This window comes from Taudactylus pleione, unplaced genomic scaffold, assembly GCF_031769625.1.
Source record: "Taudactylus pleione unplaced genomic scaffold, aTauple2 ptg000134l, whole genome shotgun sequence".
NCBI lineage: Eukaryota > Metazoa > Chordata > Amphibia > Anura > Myobatrachidae > Taudactylus > Taudactylus pleione.
The window spans coordinates 6662501-6678773 of NW_028284536.1; the positions used below are offsets into that span (position 1 = coordinate 6662501).

General features: G+C 35.1%; 3 non-coding genes across 3 annotated transcripts; all 3 read right to left on the bottom strand.

Annotated features, from left to right (window-relative positions):
- Positions 1 to 1933: 1933 nt before the first annotated feature.
- Positions 1934 to 2007, bottom strand: TRNAN-GUU (transfer RNA asparagine (anticodon GUU)). The gene has a single exon. It is a non-coding gene; the product is annotated as a tRNA-Asn (tRNA).
- An 8353-nt stretch (positions 2008 to 10360) lies between these two features.
- On the bottom strand, positions 10361 to 10434 carry TRNAN-GUU (transfer RNA asparagine (anticodon GUU)). Its single transcript has one exon. It is a non-coding gene; the product is annotated as a tRNA-Asn (tRNA).
- A 2732-nt stretch (positions 10435 to 13166) lies between these two features.
- TRNAN-GUU (transfer RNA asparagine (anticodon GUU)) lies at positions 13167 to 13240 on the bottom strand. Its single transcript has one exon. It is a non-coding gene; the product is annotated as a tRNA-Asn (tRNA).
- Between the last annotated feature and the right edge of the window lie 3033 nt (positions 13241 to 16273).

Sequence of the window (16273 nt, forward strand, 5' to 3'; positions counted from 1 at the left end):
GTTTGACATGTTGACTTCTCTACCTAAAAATCCCCAAAACTTGATTAATAGAATATTCTCGTCCCTGGGTGGGATTGAACCACCAACATTCCAGTTAACAGCCGAACGCGCTAACCAATTGCGCCACAGAAACCCTATATGAGACATAAACAAACAACAGCTAAGAAACATTTATCTGGAAAGTTTCCTTGCCAAAGTTTATAAAGTCTCTAATCTGGACAGTTATTTTAGGATTTTTCGTTAATGAAAAGGAACACATTGCCATGTTCTTGTGATGAATCAACCCTTCTTGAGTTCTAAGCACTTCCATGAGCAGCAGAGTGGCGCAGCGGAAGTGTGCTGGGCCCATAACCCAGAGGTCGATGGATCAAAACCATCCTCTGCTATGTGCTATTTTCATTTATCAAATCTAAAATTGGGATTGCTATTTTGACTTTTTTGGTCTTTGCTTATAGTAGAAAATCCATTATCATCTTAACTCATTTTAATCGTATTTTGACAGAAGTGCTGTAGCAAAAAATCCACATAATGTCTTTAATTTACCCTATTACTTCTATGGTTATTGAGAAAAACAAACTACATTGACTCCAGAAGAGCAAATCAGGTGATCTAACAAGTAATTTATCAAAATCATCTTTCCAGCTTACACTTTGGTGATGCAATAAGACAATGATTTTGTAAGAAAAATCTTCACACTTCAAAAAGTTTTTCTTAATTCCTTACCTTTGTACTGATAAGATAACACCTGGTTTTAACATAACACAGGCTTCCACTTAAAAATGCTGCTAGGTTGCATTCTGCTGATTAGATATCACCAGGAACAACATTAACCTTCAGGTATTTTCTAAATGTTGAATAAATTGGCTTAAATCAAATTAAACTCACTTTAGAGATAATTGTTTCAGAGAAAGTCTTGAACCCTTCCTTAAAATAGGTAGTTTGACATGTTGACTTCTCTACCTAAAATTCCCCAAAATTTGACTAATAGAAGATTCTCGTCCCTTGGTGGGATTGAACCACGAACCTTCCGGTTAACAGCCGAACACGCTAACCAATTGCGCCACAGAGACCCAATATGAGACATAAACAAACAACTGCAAAACAAGATTGATCTGGAAAGTCTCCTTGCCAAAGTTTATAAAGTCTCTAATCTGGACAGTTATTTTAGGATTTTTCGTTATTTAAAAGGAACACATTGCCATGTTCTTGTGATGAATCAACCCTTTTTGAGTTCTAAGCACTTCCATGAGTAGCAGAGTGGCGCAGCAGAAGCTTGCTGGGCCCATAACCCAGAGGTCGATGGATCGAAACCATCCTCTGCTATGTGCTATTTTGATTTATCAAATCTAAAATTGGAATTGCTATTTTGACTTTTTTGGTCTTTGCTTATAGTACAAAATCCATTATCATCTTAACTCATTTTAATCATATTTTGACAGAAGTGCTGTAGCAAAAAATCCACTTAATGTCTTTATTTTACCCTATTACTTCTATGGTTATTGAGAAAAACAAACTACATTGACTCCAGAAGAGCAAATTAGGTGTTCTAACAAGTAATTTATCAAAATCATCTTTCCAGCTTACACTTTGGTGATGCAATAAGACAATGATTTTGTAAGAAAAATCTTCACACTTCAAAAAGTTTTTCTTAATTCCTTACCTTTGTACTGATAAGATAAGACCTGGTTTTAACATAACACAGGCTTTCACTTAAAAATGCTGCTAGGTTGCATTCTGCTGATTAGATATCACCAGGAACAACATTAACCTTCAGGTATTTTCTAAATGTTGAATAAATTGGCTTAAATCAAATTAAACTCACTTTAGAGATAATTGTTTCAGAGAAAGTCTTGAACCCTACCATAAAATAGGTAGTTTGACATGTTGACTTCTCTACCTAAAATTCCCCAAAATTTGACTAATAGAAGATTCTCGTCCCTGGGTGGGATTGAACCACCAACCCTCCGGTTAACAGCCGAACGCGCTAACCAATTGCGCCACAGAGACCCTATGTGATACATAAACAAACAACACCTAAGAAAGATTGATCTGGAAAGTTTCCTTGCCAAAGTTTATAAAGTCTCTAATCTGGACAGTTATTTTAGGATTTTTCGTTAATTAAAAGGAACACATTGCCATGTTCTTGAGATGAATCAACCCTTCTTGAGTTCTAAGCACTTCCATGAACAGCAGAGTGGCACAGCGGAAGCGTGCTGGGCCCATAACCCAGAGGTCGATGGATCGAAACTCTGCTATGTGCTGTTTTCATTTATCAAATCTAAAATTGGGATTGCTATTTTGACTTTTTTGGTCTTTGCTTATAGTAGAAAATCCATTATCATCTTAACTCATTTAAATCGTATTTTGACAGAAGTGCTGTAGCAAAAAACCCACATAATGTCTTTACTTTACCCTATTACTTCTATGGTTATTGAGAAAAACAAACTACATTGACTCCAGAAGAGCAAATCAGGTGTTCTAACAAGTAATTTATCAAAATCATCTTTCCAGCTTACACTTTGGTGATGCAATAAGACAATGATTTTGTAAGAAAAATCTTCAAACTTCAAAAAGTTTTTCTTAATTCCTTACCTTTGTACTGATAAGATAACACCTGGTTATAACATAACACAGGCTTTCCCTTAAAAATGCTGCTAGGTTGCATTCTGCTGATTAGATATCACCAGGAACAACATTAACCTTCAGGTATTTTCTAAATGTTGAATAAATTGGCTTAAATCAAATTAAACTCACTTTAGAGATAATTGTTTCAGAGAAAGTCTTGAACCCTTCCTTAAAATAGGTAGTTTGACATGTTGACTTCTCTACCTAAAAATCCCCAAAACTTGATTAATAGAATATTCTCGTCCCTGGGTGGGATTGAACCACCAACATTCCAGTTAACAGTCGAACGCGCTAACCAATTGCGCCACAGAAACCCTATATGAGACATAAACAAACAACAGCTAAGAAACATTGATCTGGAAAGTTTCCTTGCCAAAGTTTATAAAGTCTCTAATCTGGACAGTTATTTTAGGATTTTTCGTTAATTAAAAGGAACACATTGCCATGTTCTTGTGATGAATCAACCCTTCTTCAGTTCTAAGCACTTCCATGAGCAGCAGAGTGGTGCAGCAGAAGCGTGCTGGGCCCATAACCCAGATGTCGATGGATCAAAACCATCCTCTGCTATGTGCTATTTTCATTTATCAAATCTAAAATTGGGATCGCTATTTTGACTTTTTTGGTCTTTGCTTATAGTAGAAAATCCATTATCATCTTAACTCATTTTAATCGTATTTTGACAGAAGTGCTGTAGCAAAAAATCCACATAATGTCTTTAATTTACCCTATTACTTCTATGGTTATTGAGAAAAACAAACTACATTGACTCCAGAAGAGCAAATCAGGTGATCTAACAAGTAATTTATCAAAATCATCTTTCCAGTTTACACTTTGGTGATGCAATAAGACAATGATTTTGTAAGAAAAATCTTCACACTTCAAAAAGTTTTTCTTAATTCCTTACCTTTGTACTGATAAGATAACACCTGGTTTTAACATAACACAGGCTTCCACTTAAAAATGCAGCTAGGTTGCATTCTGCTGATTAGATATCACCAGCAACAACATTAACCTTCAGGTATTTTCTAAATGTTGAATAAATTGGCTTAAATCAAATTAAACTCACTTTAGAGATTATTGTTTCAGAGAAAGTCTTGAACCCTTCCTTAAAATAGGTAGTTTGACATGTTGACTTCTCTACCTAAAAATCCCCAAAACTTGATTAATAGAATATTCTCGTCCCTGGGTGGGATTGAACCACCAACATTCCAGTTAACAGCTGAACACGCTAACCAATTGCGCCACAGAAACCCTATATGAGACATAAACAAACAACAGCTAAGAAACATTGATCTGGAAAGTTTCCTTGCCAAAGTTTATAAAGTCTCTAATCTGGACAGTTATTTTAGGATTTTTCGTTAATTAAAAGGAACACATTGCCATGTTCTTGTGATGAATCAACCCTTCTTGAGTTCTAAGCACTTCCATGAGCAGCAGAGTGGCGCAGCGGAAACGTGCTGGGCCCATAACCCAGAGGTCGATGGATTGAAACCATCCTCTGCTATGTGCTATTTTCATTTATCAAATCTAAAATTGGGATTGCTATTTTGACTTTTTTGGTCTTTGCTTATAGTAGAAAATCCATTATCATCTTAACTCATTTTAATCGTATTTTGACAGAAGTGCTGTAGCAAAAAATCCACATAATGTCTTTAATTTACCCTATTACTTCTATGGTTATTGAGAAAAACAAACTACATTGACTCCAGAAGAGCAAATCAGGTGATCTAACAAGTAATTTATCAAAATCATCTTTCCAGCTTACACTTTGGTGATGCAATAAGACAATGATTTTGTAAGAAAAATCTTCACACTTCAAAAAGTTTTTCTTAATTCCTTACCTTTGTACTGATAAGATAACACCTGGTTATAACATAACAAAGGCTTTCACTTAAAAATGCTGCTAGGTTGCATTCTTCTGATTAGATATCACCTGGAACAACATTAACCTTCAGGTATTTTCTAAATGTTGAATAAATTGGCTTAAATCAAATTAAACTCACTTTAGAGATAATTGTTTCAGAGAAAGTCTTGAACCCTTCCTTAAAATAGGTAGTTTGACATGTTGACTTCTCTACCTAAAAATCCCCAAAACTTGATTAATAGAATATTCTCGTCACTTGGTGGGATTGAACCACCAACATTCCAATTAACAACCGAACGCGCTCACCAGTTGCGCCACAGAAACCCTATATGAGACATAAACAAACAAGAGCTAAGAAACATTGATCTGGAAAGTTTCCTTGCCAAAGTTTATAAAGTCTCTAATCTGGACAGTTATTTTAGGATTTTTCGTTAATGAAAAGGAACACATTGCCATGTTCTTGTGATGAATCAACCCTTCTTGAGTTCTATGCACTTCCATGAGCAGCAGAGTGGTGCAGCGGAAGCGTGCTGGTCCCATAACCCAGAGGTCGATGGATCGAAACCATCCTCTGCTATGTGCTATTTTCATTTATCAAATCTAAAATTAGATTGCTATTTTGACTTTTTTGGTCTTTGCTTATAGTAGAAAATCCATTATCATCTTAACTCATTTTAATCGTATTTTGACAGAAGTGATGTAGCAAAAAATCCACATAATGTCTTTAATTTACCCTATTACTTCTATGGTTATTGAGAAAAACAAACTACATTGACTCCAGAAGAGCAAATCAGGTGATCTAACAAGTAATTTATCAAAATCATCTTTCCAGCTTACACTTTGGTGATGCAATAAGACAATGATTTTGTAAGAAAAATCTTCACACTTCAAAAAGTTTTTCTTAATTCCTTACCTTTGTACTGATAAGATAACACCTGGTTTTAACATAACACAGGCTTCCACTTAAAAATGCTGCTAGGTTGCATTCTGCTGATTAGATATCACCAGGAACAACATTAACCTTCAGGTATTTTCTAAATGTTGAATAAATTGGCTTAAATCAAATTAAACTCACTTTAGAGATAATTGTTTCAGAGAAAGTCTTGAACCCTTCCTTAAAATAGGTAGTTTGACATGTTGACTTCTCTACCTAAAAATCCCCAAAACTTGATTAATAGAATATTCTCGTCCCTGGGTGGGATTGAACCACCAACATTCCAGTTAACAGTCGAACGTGCTAACCAATTGCGCCACAGAAACCCTATATGAGACATAAACAAACAACAGCTAAGAAACATTGATCTGGAAAGTTTCCTTGCCAAAGTTTATAAAGTCTCTAATCTGGACAGTTATTTTAGGATTTTTCGTTAATTAAAAGGAACACATTGCCATGTTCTTGTGATGAATCAACCCTTCTTCAGTTCTAAGCACTTCCATGAGCAGCAGAGTGGCGCAGCGGAAGCGTGCTGGGCCCATAACCCAGAGGTCGATGGATCAAAACCATCCTCTGCTATGTGCTATTTTCATTTATCAAATCTAAAATTGGGATTGCTATTTTGACTTTTTTGGTCTTTGCTTATAGTAGAAAATCCATTATCATCTTAACTCATTTTAATAGTATTTTGACAGAAGTGCTGTAGCAAAAAATCCACATAATGTCTTTAATTTACCCTATTACTTCTATGGTTATTGAGAAAAACAAACTACATTGACTCCAGAAGAGCAAATCAGGTGATCTAACAAGTAATTTATCAAAATCATCTTTCCAGTTTACACTTTGGTGATGCAATAAGACAATGATTTTGTAAGAAAAATCTTCACACTTCAAAAAGTTTTTCTTAATTCCTTACCTTTGTACTGATAAGATAACACCTGGTTTTAACATAACACAGGCTTCCACTTAAAAATGCAGCTAGGTTGCATTCTGCTGATTAGATATCACCAGGAACAACATTAACCTTCAGGTATTTTCTAAATGTTGAATAAATTGGCTTAAATCAAATTAAACTCACTTTAGAGATAATTGTTTCAGAGAAAGTCTTGAACCCTTCCTTAAAATAGGTAGTTTGACATGTTGACTTCTCTACCTAAAAATCCCCAAAACTTGATTAATAGAATATTCTCGTCCCTGGGTGGGATTGAACCACCAACATTCCAGTTAACAGCTGAACACGCTAACCAATTGCGCCACAGAAACCCTATATGAGACATAAACAAACAACAGCTAAGAAACATTGATCTGGAAAGTTTCCTTGCCACAGTTTACAAAGTCTCTAATCTGGACAGTTATTTTAGGATTTTTCGTTAATTAAAAGGAACACATTGCCATGTTCTTGTGATGAATCAACCCTTCTTGAGTTCTAAGCACTTCCATGAGCAGCAGAGTGGTGCAGCGGAAACGTGCTGGGCCCATAACCCAGAGGTCGATGGATTGAAACCATCCTCTGCTATGTGCTATTTTCATTTATCAAATCTAAAATTGGGATTGCTATTTTGACTTTTTTGGTCTTTGCTTATAGTAGAAAATCCATTATCATCTTAACTCATTTTAATCGTATTTTGACAGAAGTGCTGTAGCAAAAAATCCACATAATGTCTTTAATTTACCCTATTACTTCTATGGTTATTGAGAAAAACAAACTACATTGACTCCAGAAGAGCAAATCAGGTGATCTAACAAGTAATTTATCAAAATCATCTTTCCAGCTTACACTTTGGTGATGCAATAAGACAATGATTTTGTAAGAAAAATCTTCACACTTCAAAAAGTTTTTCTTAATTCCTTACCTTTGTACTGATAAGATAACACCTGGTTATAACATAACAAAGGCTTTCACTTAAAAATGCTGCTAGGTTGCATTCTTCTGATTAGATATCACCTGGAACAACATTAACCTTCAGGTATTTTCTAAATGTTGAATAAATTGGCTTAAATCAAATTAAACTCACTTTAGAGATAATTGTTTCAGAGAAAGTCTTGAACCCTTCCTTAAAATAGGTAGTTTGACATGTTGACTTCTCTACCTAAAAATCCCCAAAACTTGATTAATAGAATATTCTCGTCACTTGGTGGGATTGAACCACCAACATTCCAATTAACAACCGAACGCGCTCACCAGTTGCGCCACAGAAACCCTATATGAGACATAAACAAACAAGAGCTAAGAAACATTGATCTGGAAAGTTTCCTTGCCAAAGTTTATAAAGTCTCTAATCTGGACAGTTATTTTAGGATTTTTCGTTAATTAAAAGGAACACATTGCCATGTTCTTGTGATGAATCAACCCTTCTTGAGTTCTATGCACTTCCATGAGCAGCAGAGTGGCGCAGCGGAAGCGTGCTGGTCCCATAACCCAGAGGTCGATGGATCGAAACCATCCTCTGCTATGTGCTATTTTCATTTATCAAATCTAAAATTGGGATTGCTATTTTGACTTTTTTGGTCTTTGCTTATAGTAGAAAATCCATTATCATCTTAACTCATTTTAATCGTATTTTGACAGAAGTGATGTAGCAAAAAATCCACATAATGTCTTTAATTTACCCTATTACTTCTATGGTTATTGAGAAAAACAAACTACATTGACTCCAGAAGAGCAAATCAGGTGATCTAACAAGTAATTTATCAAAATCATCTTTCCAGCTTACACTTTGGTGATGCAATAAGACAATGATTTTGTAAGAAAAATCTTCACACTTCAAAAAGTTTTTCTTAATTCCTTACCTTTGTACTGATAAGATAACACCTGGTTTTAACATAACACAGGCTTCCACTTAAAAATGCTGCTAGGTTGCATTCTGCTGATTAGATATCACCAGGAACAACATTAACCTTCAGGTATTTTCTAAATGTTGAATAAATTGGCTTAAATCAAATTAAACTCACTTTAGAGATAATTGTTTCAGAGAAAGTCTTGAACCCTTCCTTAAAATAGGTAGTTTGACATGTTGACTTCTCTACCGAAAAATCCCCAAAACTTGATTAATAGAATATTCTCGTCCCTGGGTGGGATTGAACCACCAACATTCCAGTTAACAGCCGAACGCGCTAACCGATTGCGCCACAGAAACCCTATATGAGACATAAACAAACAACAGCTAAGAAACATTGATCTGGAAAGTTTCCTTGCCAAAGTTTATAAAGTCTCTAATCTGGACAGTTATTTTAGGATTTTTCGTTAATTAAAAAGAACACATTGCCATGTTCTTGTGATGAATCAACCCTTCTTGAGTTCTAAGCACTTCCATGAGCAGCAGAGTGGTGCAGCGGAAGCGTGCTGGGCCCATAACCCAGAGGTCGATGGATCGAAACCATCCTCTGCTATGTGCTATTTTCATTTATCAAATCTAAAATTGGGATTGCTATTTTGACTTTTTTGGTCTTTGCTTATAGTAGAAAATCCATTATCATCTTAACTCATTTTAATCGTATTTTGACAGAAGTGCTGTAGCAAAAAATCCACATAATGTCTTTACTTTACCCTATTACTTCTATGGTTATTGAGAAAAAAAAACTACATTGACTCCAGAAGAGCAAATCAGGTGATCTAACAAGTAATTTATCAAAATCAACTTTCCAGCTTACACTTTGGTGATGCAATAAGACAATGATTTTGTAAGAAAAATCTTCACACTTCAAAAAGTTTTTCTTAATTCCTTACCTTTGTACTGATAAGATAACACCTGGTTATAACATAACAAAGGCTTTCACTTAAAAATGCTGCTAGGTTGCATTCTGCTGATTAGATATCACCAGGAACAACATTAACCTTCAGGTATTTTCTAAATGTTGAATAAATTGGCTTAAATCAAATTAAACTCACTTTAGAGATAATTGTTTCAGAGAAAGTCTTGAACCCTTCCTTAAAATAGGTAGTTTGACATGTTGACTTCTCTACCGAAAAATCCCCAAAACTTGATTAATAGAATATTCTCGTCCCTGGGTGGGATTGAACCACCAACATTCCAGTTAACAGCCGAACGCGCTAACCGATTGCGCCACAGAAACCCTATATGAGACATAAACAAACAACAGCTAAGAAACATTGATCTGGAAAGTTTCCTTGCCAAAGTTTATAAAGTCTCTAATCTGGACAGTTATTTTAGGATTTTTCGTTAATTAAAAAGAACACATTGCCATGTTCTTGTGATGAATCAACCCTTTTTGAGTTCTAAGCACTTCCATGAGTAGCAGAGTGGCGCAGCAGAAGCTTGCTGGGCCCATAACCCAGAGGTCGATGGATCGAAACCATCCTCTGCTATGTGCTATTTTGATTTATCAAATCTAAAATTGGAATTGCTATTTTGACTTTTTTGGTCTTTGCTTATAGTACAAAATCCATTATCATCTTAACTCATTTTAATCATATTTTGACAGAAGTGCTGTAGCAAAAAATCCACTTAATGTCTTTATTTTACCCTATTACTTCTATGGTTATTGAGAAAAACAAACTACATTGACTCCAGAAGAGCAAATTAGGTGTTCTAACAAGTAATTTATCAAAATCATCTTTCCAGCTTACACTTTGGTGATGCAATAAGACAATGATTTTGTAAGAAAAATCTTCACACTTCAAAAAGTTTTTCTTAATTCCTTACCTTTGTACTGATAAGATAAGACCTGGTTTTAACATAACACAGGCTTTCACTTAAAAATGCTGCTAGGTTGCATTCTGCTGATTAGATATCACCAGGAACAACATTAACCTTCAGTTATTTTCTAAATGTTGAATAAATTGGCTTAAATCAAATTAAACTCACTTTAGAGATAATTGTTTCAGAGAAAGTCTTGAACCCTACCATAAAATAGGTAGTTTGACATGTTGACTTCTCTACCTAAAATTCCCCAAAATTTGACTAATAGAAGATTCTCGTCCCTGGGTGGGATTGAACCACCAACCTTCCGGTTAACAGCCGAACGCGCTAACCAATTGCGCCACAGAGACCCTATGTGATACATAAACAAACAACACCTAAGAAAGATTGATCTGGAAAGTTTCCTTGCCAAAGTTTATAAAGTCTCTAATCTGGACAGTTATTTTAGGATTTTTCGTTAATTAAAAGGAACACATTGCCATGTTCTTGAGATGAATCAACCCTTCTTGAGTTCTAAGCACTTCCATGAACAGCAGAGTGGCACAGCGGAAGCGTGCTGGGCCCATAAACCAGAGGTCGATGGATCGAAACTCTGCTATGTGCTGTTTTCATTTATCAAATCTAAAATTGGGATTGCTATTTTGACTTTTTTGGTCTTTGCTTATAGTAGAAAATCCATTATCATCTTAACTCATTTTAATCGTATTTTGACAGAAGTGCTGTAGCAAAAAATCCACATAATGTCTTTAATTTACCCTATTACTTCTATGGTTATTGAGAAAAACAAACTACATTGACTCCAGAAGAGCAAATCAGGTGATCTAACAAGTAATTTATCAAAATCATCTTTCCAGTTTACACTTTGGTGATGCAATAAGACAATGATTTTGTAAGAAAAATCTTCACACTTCAAAAAGTTTTTCTTAATTCCTTACCTTTGTACTGATAAGATAACACCTGGTTTTAACATAACACAGGCTTCCACTTAAAAATGCAGCTAGGTTGCATTCTGCTGATTAGATATCACCAGGAACAACATTAACCTTCAGGTATTTTCTAAATGTTGAATAAATTGGCTTAAATCAAATTAAACTCACTTTAGAGATAATTGTTTCAGAGAAAGTCTTGAACCCTTCCTTAAAATAGGTAGTTTGACATGTTGACTTCTCTACCTAAAAATCCCCAAAACTTGATTAATAGAATATTCTCGTCCCTGGGTGGGATTGAACCACCAACATTCCAGTTAACAGCTGAACACGCTAACCAATTGCGCCACAGAAACCCTATATGAGACATAAACAAACAACAGCTAAGAAACATTGATCTGGAAAGTTTCCTTGCCACAGTTTATAAAGTCTCTAATCTGGACAGTTATTTTAGGATTTTTCGTTAATTAAAAGGAACACATTGCCATGTTCTTGTGATGAATCAACCCTTCTTGAGTTCTAAGCACTTCCATGAGCAGCAGAGTGGCGCAGCGGAAACGTGCTGGGCCCATAACCCAGAGGTCGATGGATTGAAACCATCCTCTGCTATGTGCTATTTTCATTTATCAAATCTAAAATTGGGATTGCTATTTTGACTTTTTTGGTCTTTGCTTATAGTAGAAAATCCATTATCATCTTAACTCATTTTAATCGTATTTTGACAGAAGTGCTGTAGCAAAAAATCCACATAATGTCTTTAATTTACCCTATTACTTCTATGGTTATTGAGAAAAACAAACTACATTGACTCCAGAAGAGCAAATCAGGTGATCTAACAAGTAATTTATCAAAATCATCTTTCCAGCTTACACTTTGGTGATGCAATAAGACAATGATTTTGTAAGAAAAATCTTCACACTTCAAAAAGTTTTTCTTAATTCCTTACCTTTGTACTGATAAGATAACACCTGGTTATAACATAACAAAGGCTTTCACTTAAAAATGCTGCTAGGTTGCATTCTTCTGATTAGATATCACCTGGAACAACATTAACCTTCAGGTATTTTCTAAATGTTGAATAAATTGGCTTAAATCAAATTAAACTCACTTTAGAGATAATTGTTTCAGAGAAAGTCTTGAACCCTTCCTTAAAATAGGTAGTTTGACATGTTGACTTCTCTACCTAAAAATCCCCAAAACTTGATTAATAGAATATTCTCGTCACTTGGTGGGATTGAACCACCAACATTCCAATTAACAACCGAACGCGCTCATCAGTTGCGCCACAGAAACCCTATATGAGACATAAACAAACAAGAGCTAAGAAACATTGATCTGGAAAGTTTCCTTGCCAAAGTTTATAAAGTCTCTAATCTGGACAGTTATTTTAGGATTTTTCGTTAATTAAAAGGAACACATTGCCATGTTCTTGTGATGAATCAACCCTTCTTGAGTTCTATGCACTTCCATGAGCAGCAGAGTGGTGCAGCGGAAGCGTGCTGGTCCCATAACCCAGAGGTCGATGGATCGAAACCATCCTCTGCTATGTGCTATTTTCATTTATCAAATCTAAAATTGGGATTGCTATTTTGACTTTTTTGGTCTTTGCTTATAGTAGAAAATCCATTATCATCTTAACTCATTTTAATCGTATTTTGACAGAAGTGATGTAGCAAAAAATCCACATAATGTCTTTAATTTACCCTATTACTTCTATGGTTATTGAGAAAAACAAACTACATTGACTCCAGAAGAGCAAATCAGGTGATCTAACAAGTAATTTATCAAAATCATCTTTCCAGCTTACACTTTGGTGATGCAATAAGACAATGATTTTGTAAGAAAAATCTTCACACTTCAAAAAGTTTTTCTTAATTCCTTACCTTTGTACTGATAAGATAAGACCTGGTTTTAACATAACACAGGCTTTCACTTAAAAATGCTGCTAGGTTGCATTCTGCTGATTAGATATCACCAGGAACAACATTAACCTTCAGTTATTTTCTAAATGTTGAATAAATTGGCTTAAATCAAATTAAACTCACTTTAGAGATAATTGTTTCAGAGAAAGTCTTGAACCCTACCATAAAATAGGTAGTTTGACATGTTGACTTCTCTACCTAAAATTCCCCAAAATTTGACTAATAGAAGATTCTCGTCCCTGGGTGGGATTGAACCACCAACCTTCCGGTTAACAGCCGAACGCGCTAACCAATTGCGCCACAGAGACCCTATGTGATACATAAACAAACAACACCTAAGAAAGATTGATCTGGAAAGTTTCCTTGCCAAAGTTTATAAAGTCTCTAATCTGGACAGTTATTTTAGGATTTTTCGTTAATTAAAAGGAACACATTGCCATGTTCTTGAGATGAATCAACCCTTCTTGAGTTCTAAGCACTTCCATGAACAGCAGAGTGGCACAGCGGAAGCGTGCTGGGCCCATAAACCAGAGGTCGATGGATCGAAACTCTGCTATGTGCTGTTTTCATTTATCAAATCTAAAATTGGGATTGCTATTTTGACTTTTTTGGTCTTTGCTTATAGTAGAAAATCCATTATCATCTTAACTCATTTTAATCGTATTTTGACAGAAGTGCTGTAGCAAAAAATCCACATAATGTCTTTAATTTACCCTATTACTTCTATGGTTATTGAGAAAAACAAACTACATTGACTCCAGAAGAGCAAATCAGGTGATCTAACAAGTAATTTATCAAAATCATCTTTCCAGTTTACACTTTGGTGATGCAATAAGACAATGATTTTGTAAGAAAAATCTTCACACTTCAAAAAGTTTTTCTTAATTCCTTACCTTTGTACTGATAAGATAACACCTGGTTTTAACATAACACAGGCTTCCACTTAAAAATGCAGCTAGGTTGCATTCTGCTGATTAGATATCACCAGGAACAACATTAACCTTCAGGTATTTTCTAAATGTTGAATAAATTGGCTTAAATCAAATTAAACTCACTTTAGAGATAATTGTTTCAGAGAAAGTCTTGAACCCTTCCTTAAAATAGGTAGTTTGACATGTTGACTTCTCTACCTAAAAATCCCCAAAACTTGATTAATAGAATATTCTCGTCCCTGGGTGGGATTGAACCACCAACATTCCAGTTAACAGCTGAACACGCTAACCAATTGCGCCACAGAAACCCTATATGAGACATAAACAAACAACAGCTAAGAAACATTGATCTGGAAAGTTTCCTTGCCACAGTTTATAAAGTCTCTAATCTGGACAGTTATTTTAGGATTTTTCGTTAATTAAAAGGAACACATTGCCATGTTCTTGTGATGAATCAACCCTTCTTGAGTTCTAAGCACTTCCATGAGCAGCAGAGTGGCGCAGCGGAAACGTGCTGGGCCCATAACCCAGAGGTCGATGGATTGAAACCATCCTCTGCTATGTGCTATTTTCATTTATCAAATCTAAAATTGGGATTGCTATTTTGACTTTTTTGGTCTTTGCTTATAGTAGAAAATCCATTATCATCTTAACTCATTTTAATCGTATTTTGACAGAAGTGCTGTAGCAAAAAATCCACATAATGTCTTTAATTTACCCTATTACTTCTATGGTTATTGAGAAAAACAAACTACATTGACTCCAGAAGAGCAAATCAGGTGATCTAACAAGTAATTTATCAAAATCATCTTTCCAGCTTACACTTTGGTGATGCAATAAGACAATGATTTTGTAAGAAAAATCTTCACACTTCAAAAAGTTTTTCTTAATTCCTTACCTTTGTACTGATAAGATAACACCTGGTTATAACATAACAAAGGCTTTCACTTAAAAATGCTGCTAGGTTGCATTCTTCTGATTAGATATCACCTGGAACAACATTAACCTTCAGGTATTTTCTAAATGTTGAATAAATTGGCTTAAATCAAATTAAACTCACTTTAGAGATAATTGTTTCAGAGAAAGTCTTGAACCCTTCCTTAAAATAGGTAGTTTGACATGTTGACTTCTCTACCTAAAAATCCCCAAAACTTGATTAATAGAATATTCTCGTCACTTGGTGGGATTGAACCACCAACATTCCAATTAACAACCGAACGCGCTCATCAGTTGCGCCACAGAAACCCTATATGAGACATAAACAAACAAGAGCTAAGAAACATTGATCTGGAAAGTTTCCTTGCCAAAGTTTATAAAGTCTCTAATCTGGACAGTTATTTTAGGATTTTTCGTTAATTAAAAGGAACACATTGCCATGTTCTTGTGATGAATCAACCCTTCTTGAGTTCTATGCACTTCCATGAGCAGCAGAGTGGTGCAGCGGAAGCGTGCTGGTCCCATAACCCAGAGGTCGATGGATCGAAACCATCCTCTGCTATGTGCTATTTTCATTTATCAAATCTAAAATTGGGATTGCTATTTTGACTTTTTTGGTCTTTGCTTATAGTAGAAAATCCATTATCATCTTAACTCATTTTAATCGTATTTTGACAGAAGTGATGTAGCAAAAAATCCACATAATGTCTTTAATTTACCCTATTACTTCTATGGTTATTGAGAAAAACAAACTACATTGACTCCAGAAGAGCAAATCAGGTGATCTAACAAGTAATTTATCAAAATCATCTTTCCAGCTTACACTTTGGTGATGCAATAAGACAATGATTTTGTAAGAAAAATCTTCACACTTCAAAAAGTTTTTCTTAATTCCTTACCTTTGTACTGATAAGATAACACCTGGTTTTAACATAACACAGGCTTCCACTTAAAAATGCTGCTAGGTTGCATTCTGCTGATTAGATATCACCAGGAACAACATTAACCTTCAGGTATTTTCTAAATGTTGAATAAATTGGCTTAAATCAAATTAAACTCACTTTAGAGATAATTGTTTCAGAGAAAGTCTTGAACCCTTCCTTAAAATAGGTAGTTTGACATGTTGACTTCTCTACCGAAAAATCCCCAAAACTTGATTAATAGAATATTCTCGTCCCTGGGTGGGATTGAACCACCAACATTCCAGTTAACAGCCGAACGCGCTAACCAATTGCGCCACAGAAACCCTATATGAGACATAAACAAACAACAGCTAAGAAACATTGATCTGGAAAGTTTCCTTGCCAAAGTTTATAAAGTACCTAATCTGGACAGTTATTTTAGGATTTTTCGTTAATTAAAAGGAACACATTGCCATGTTCTTGTGATGAATCAACCCTTCTTGAGTTCTAAGCACTTCCATGAGCAGCAGAGTGGCGCAGCGGAAGCGTGCTGGGCCCATAACCCAGAGGT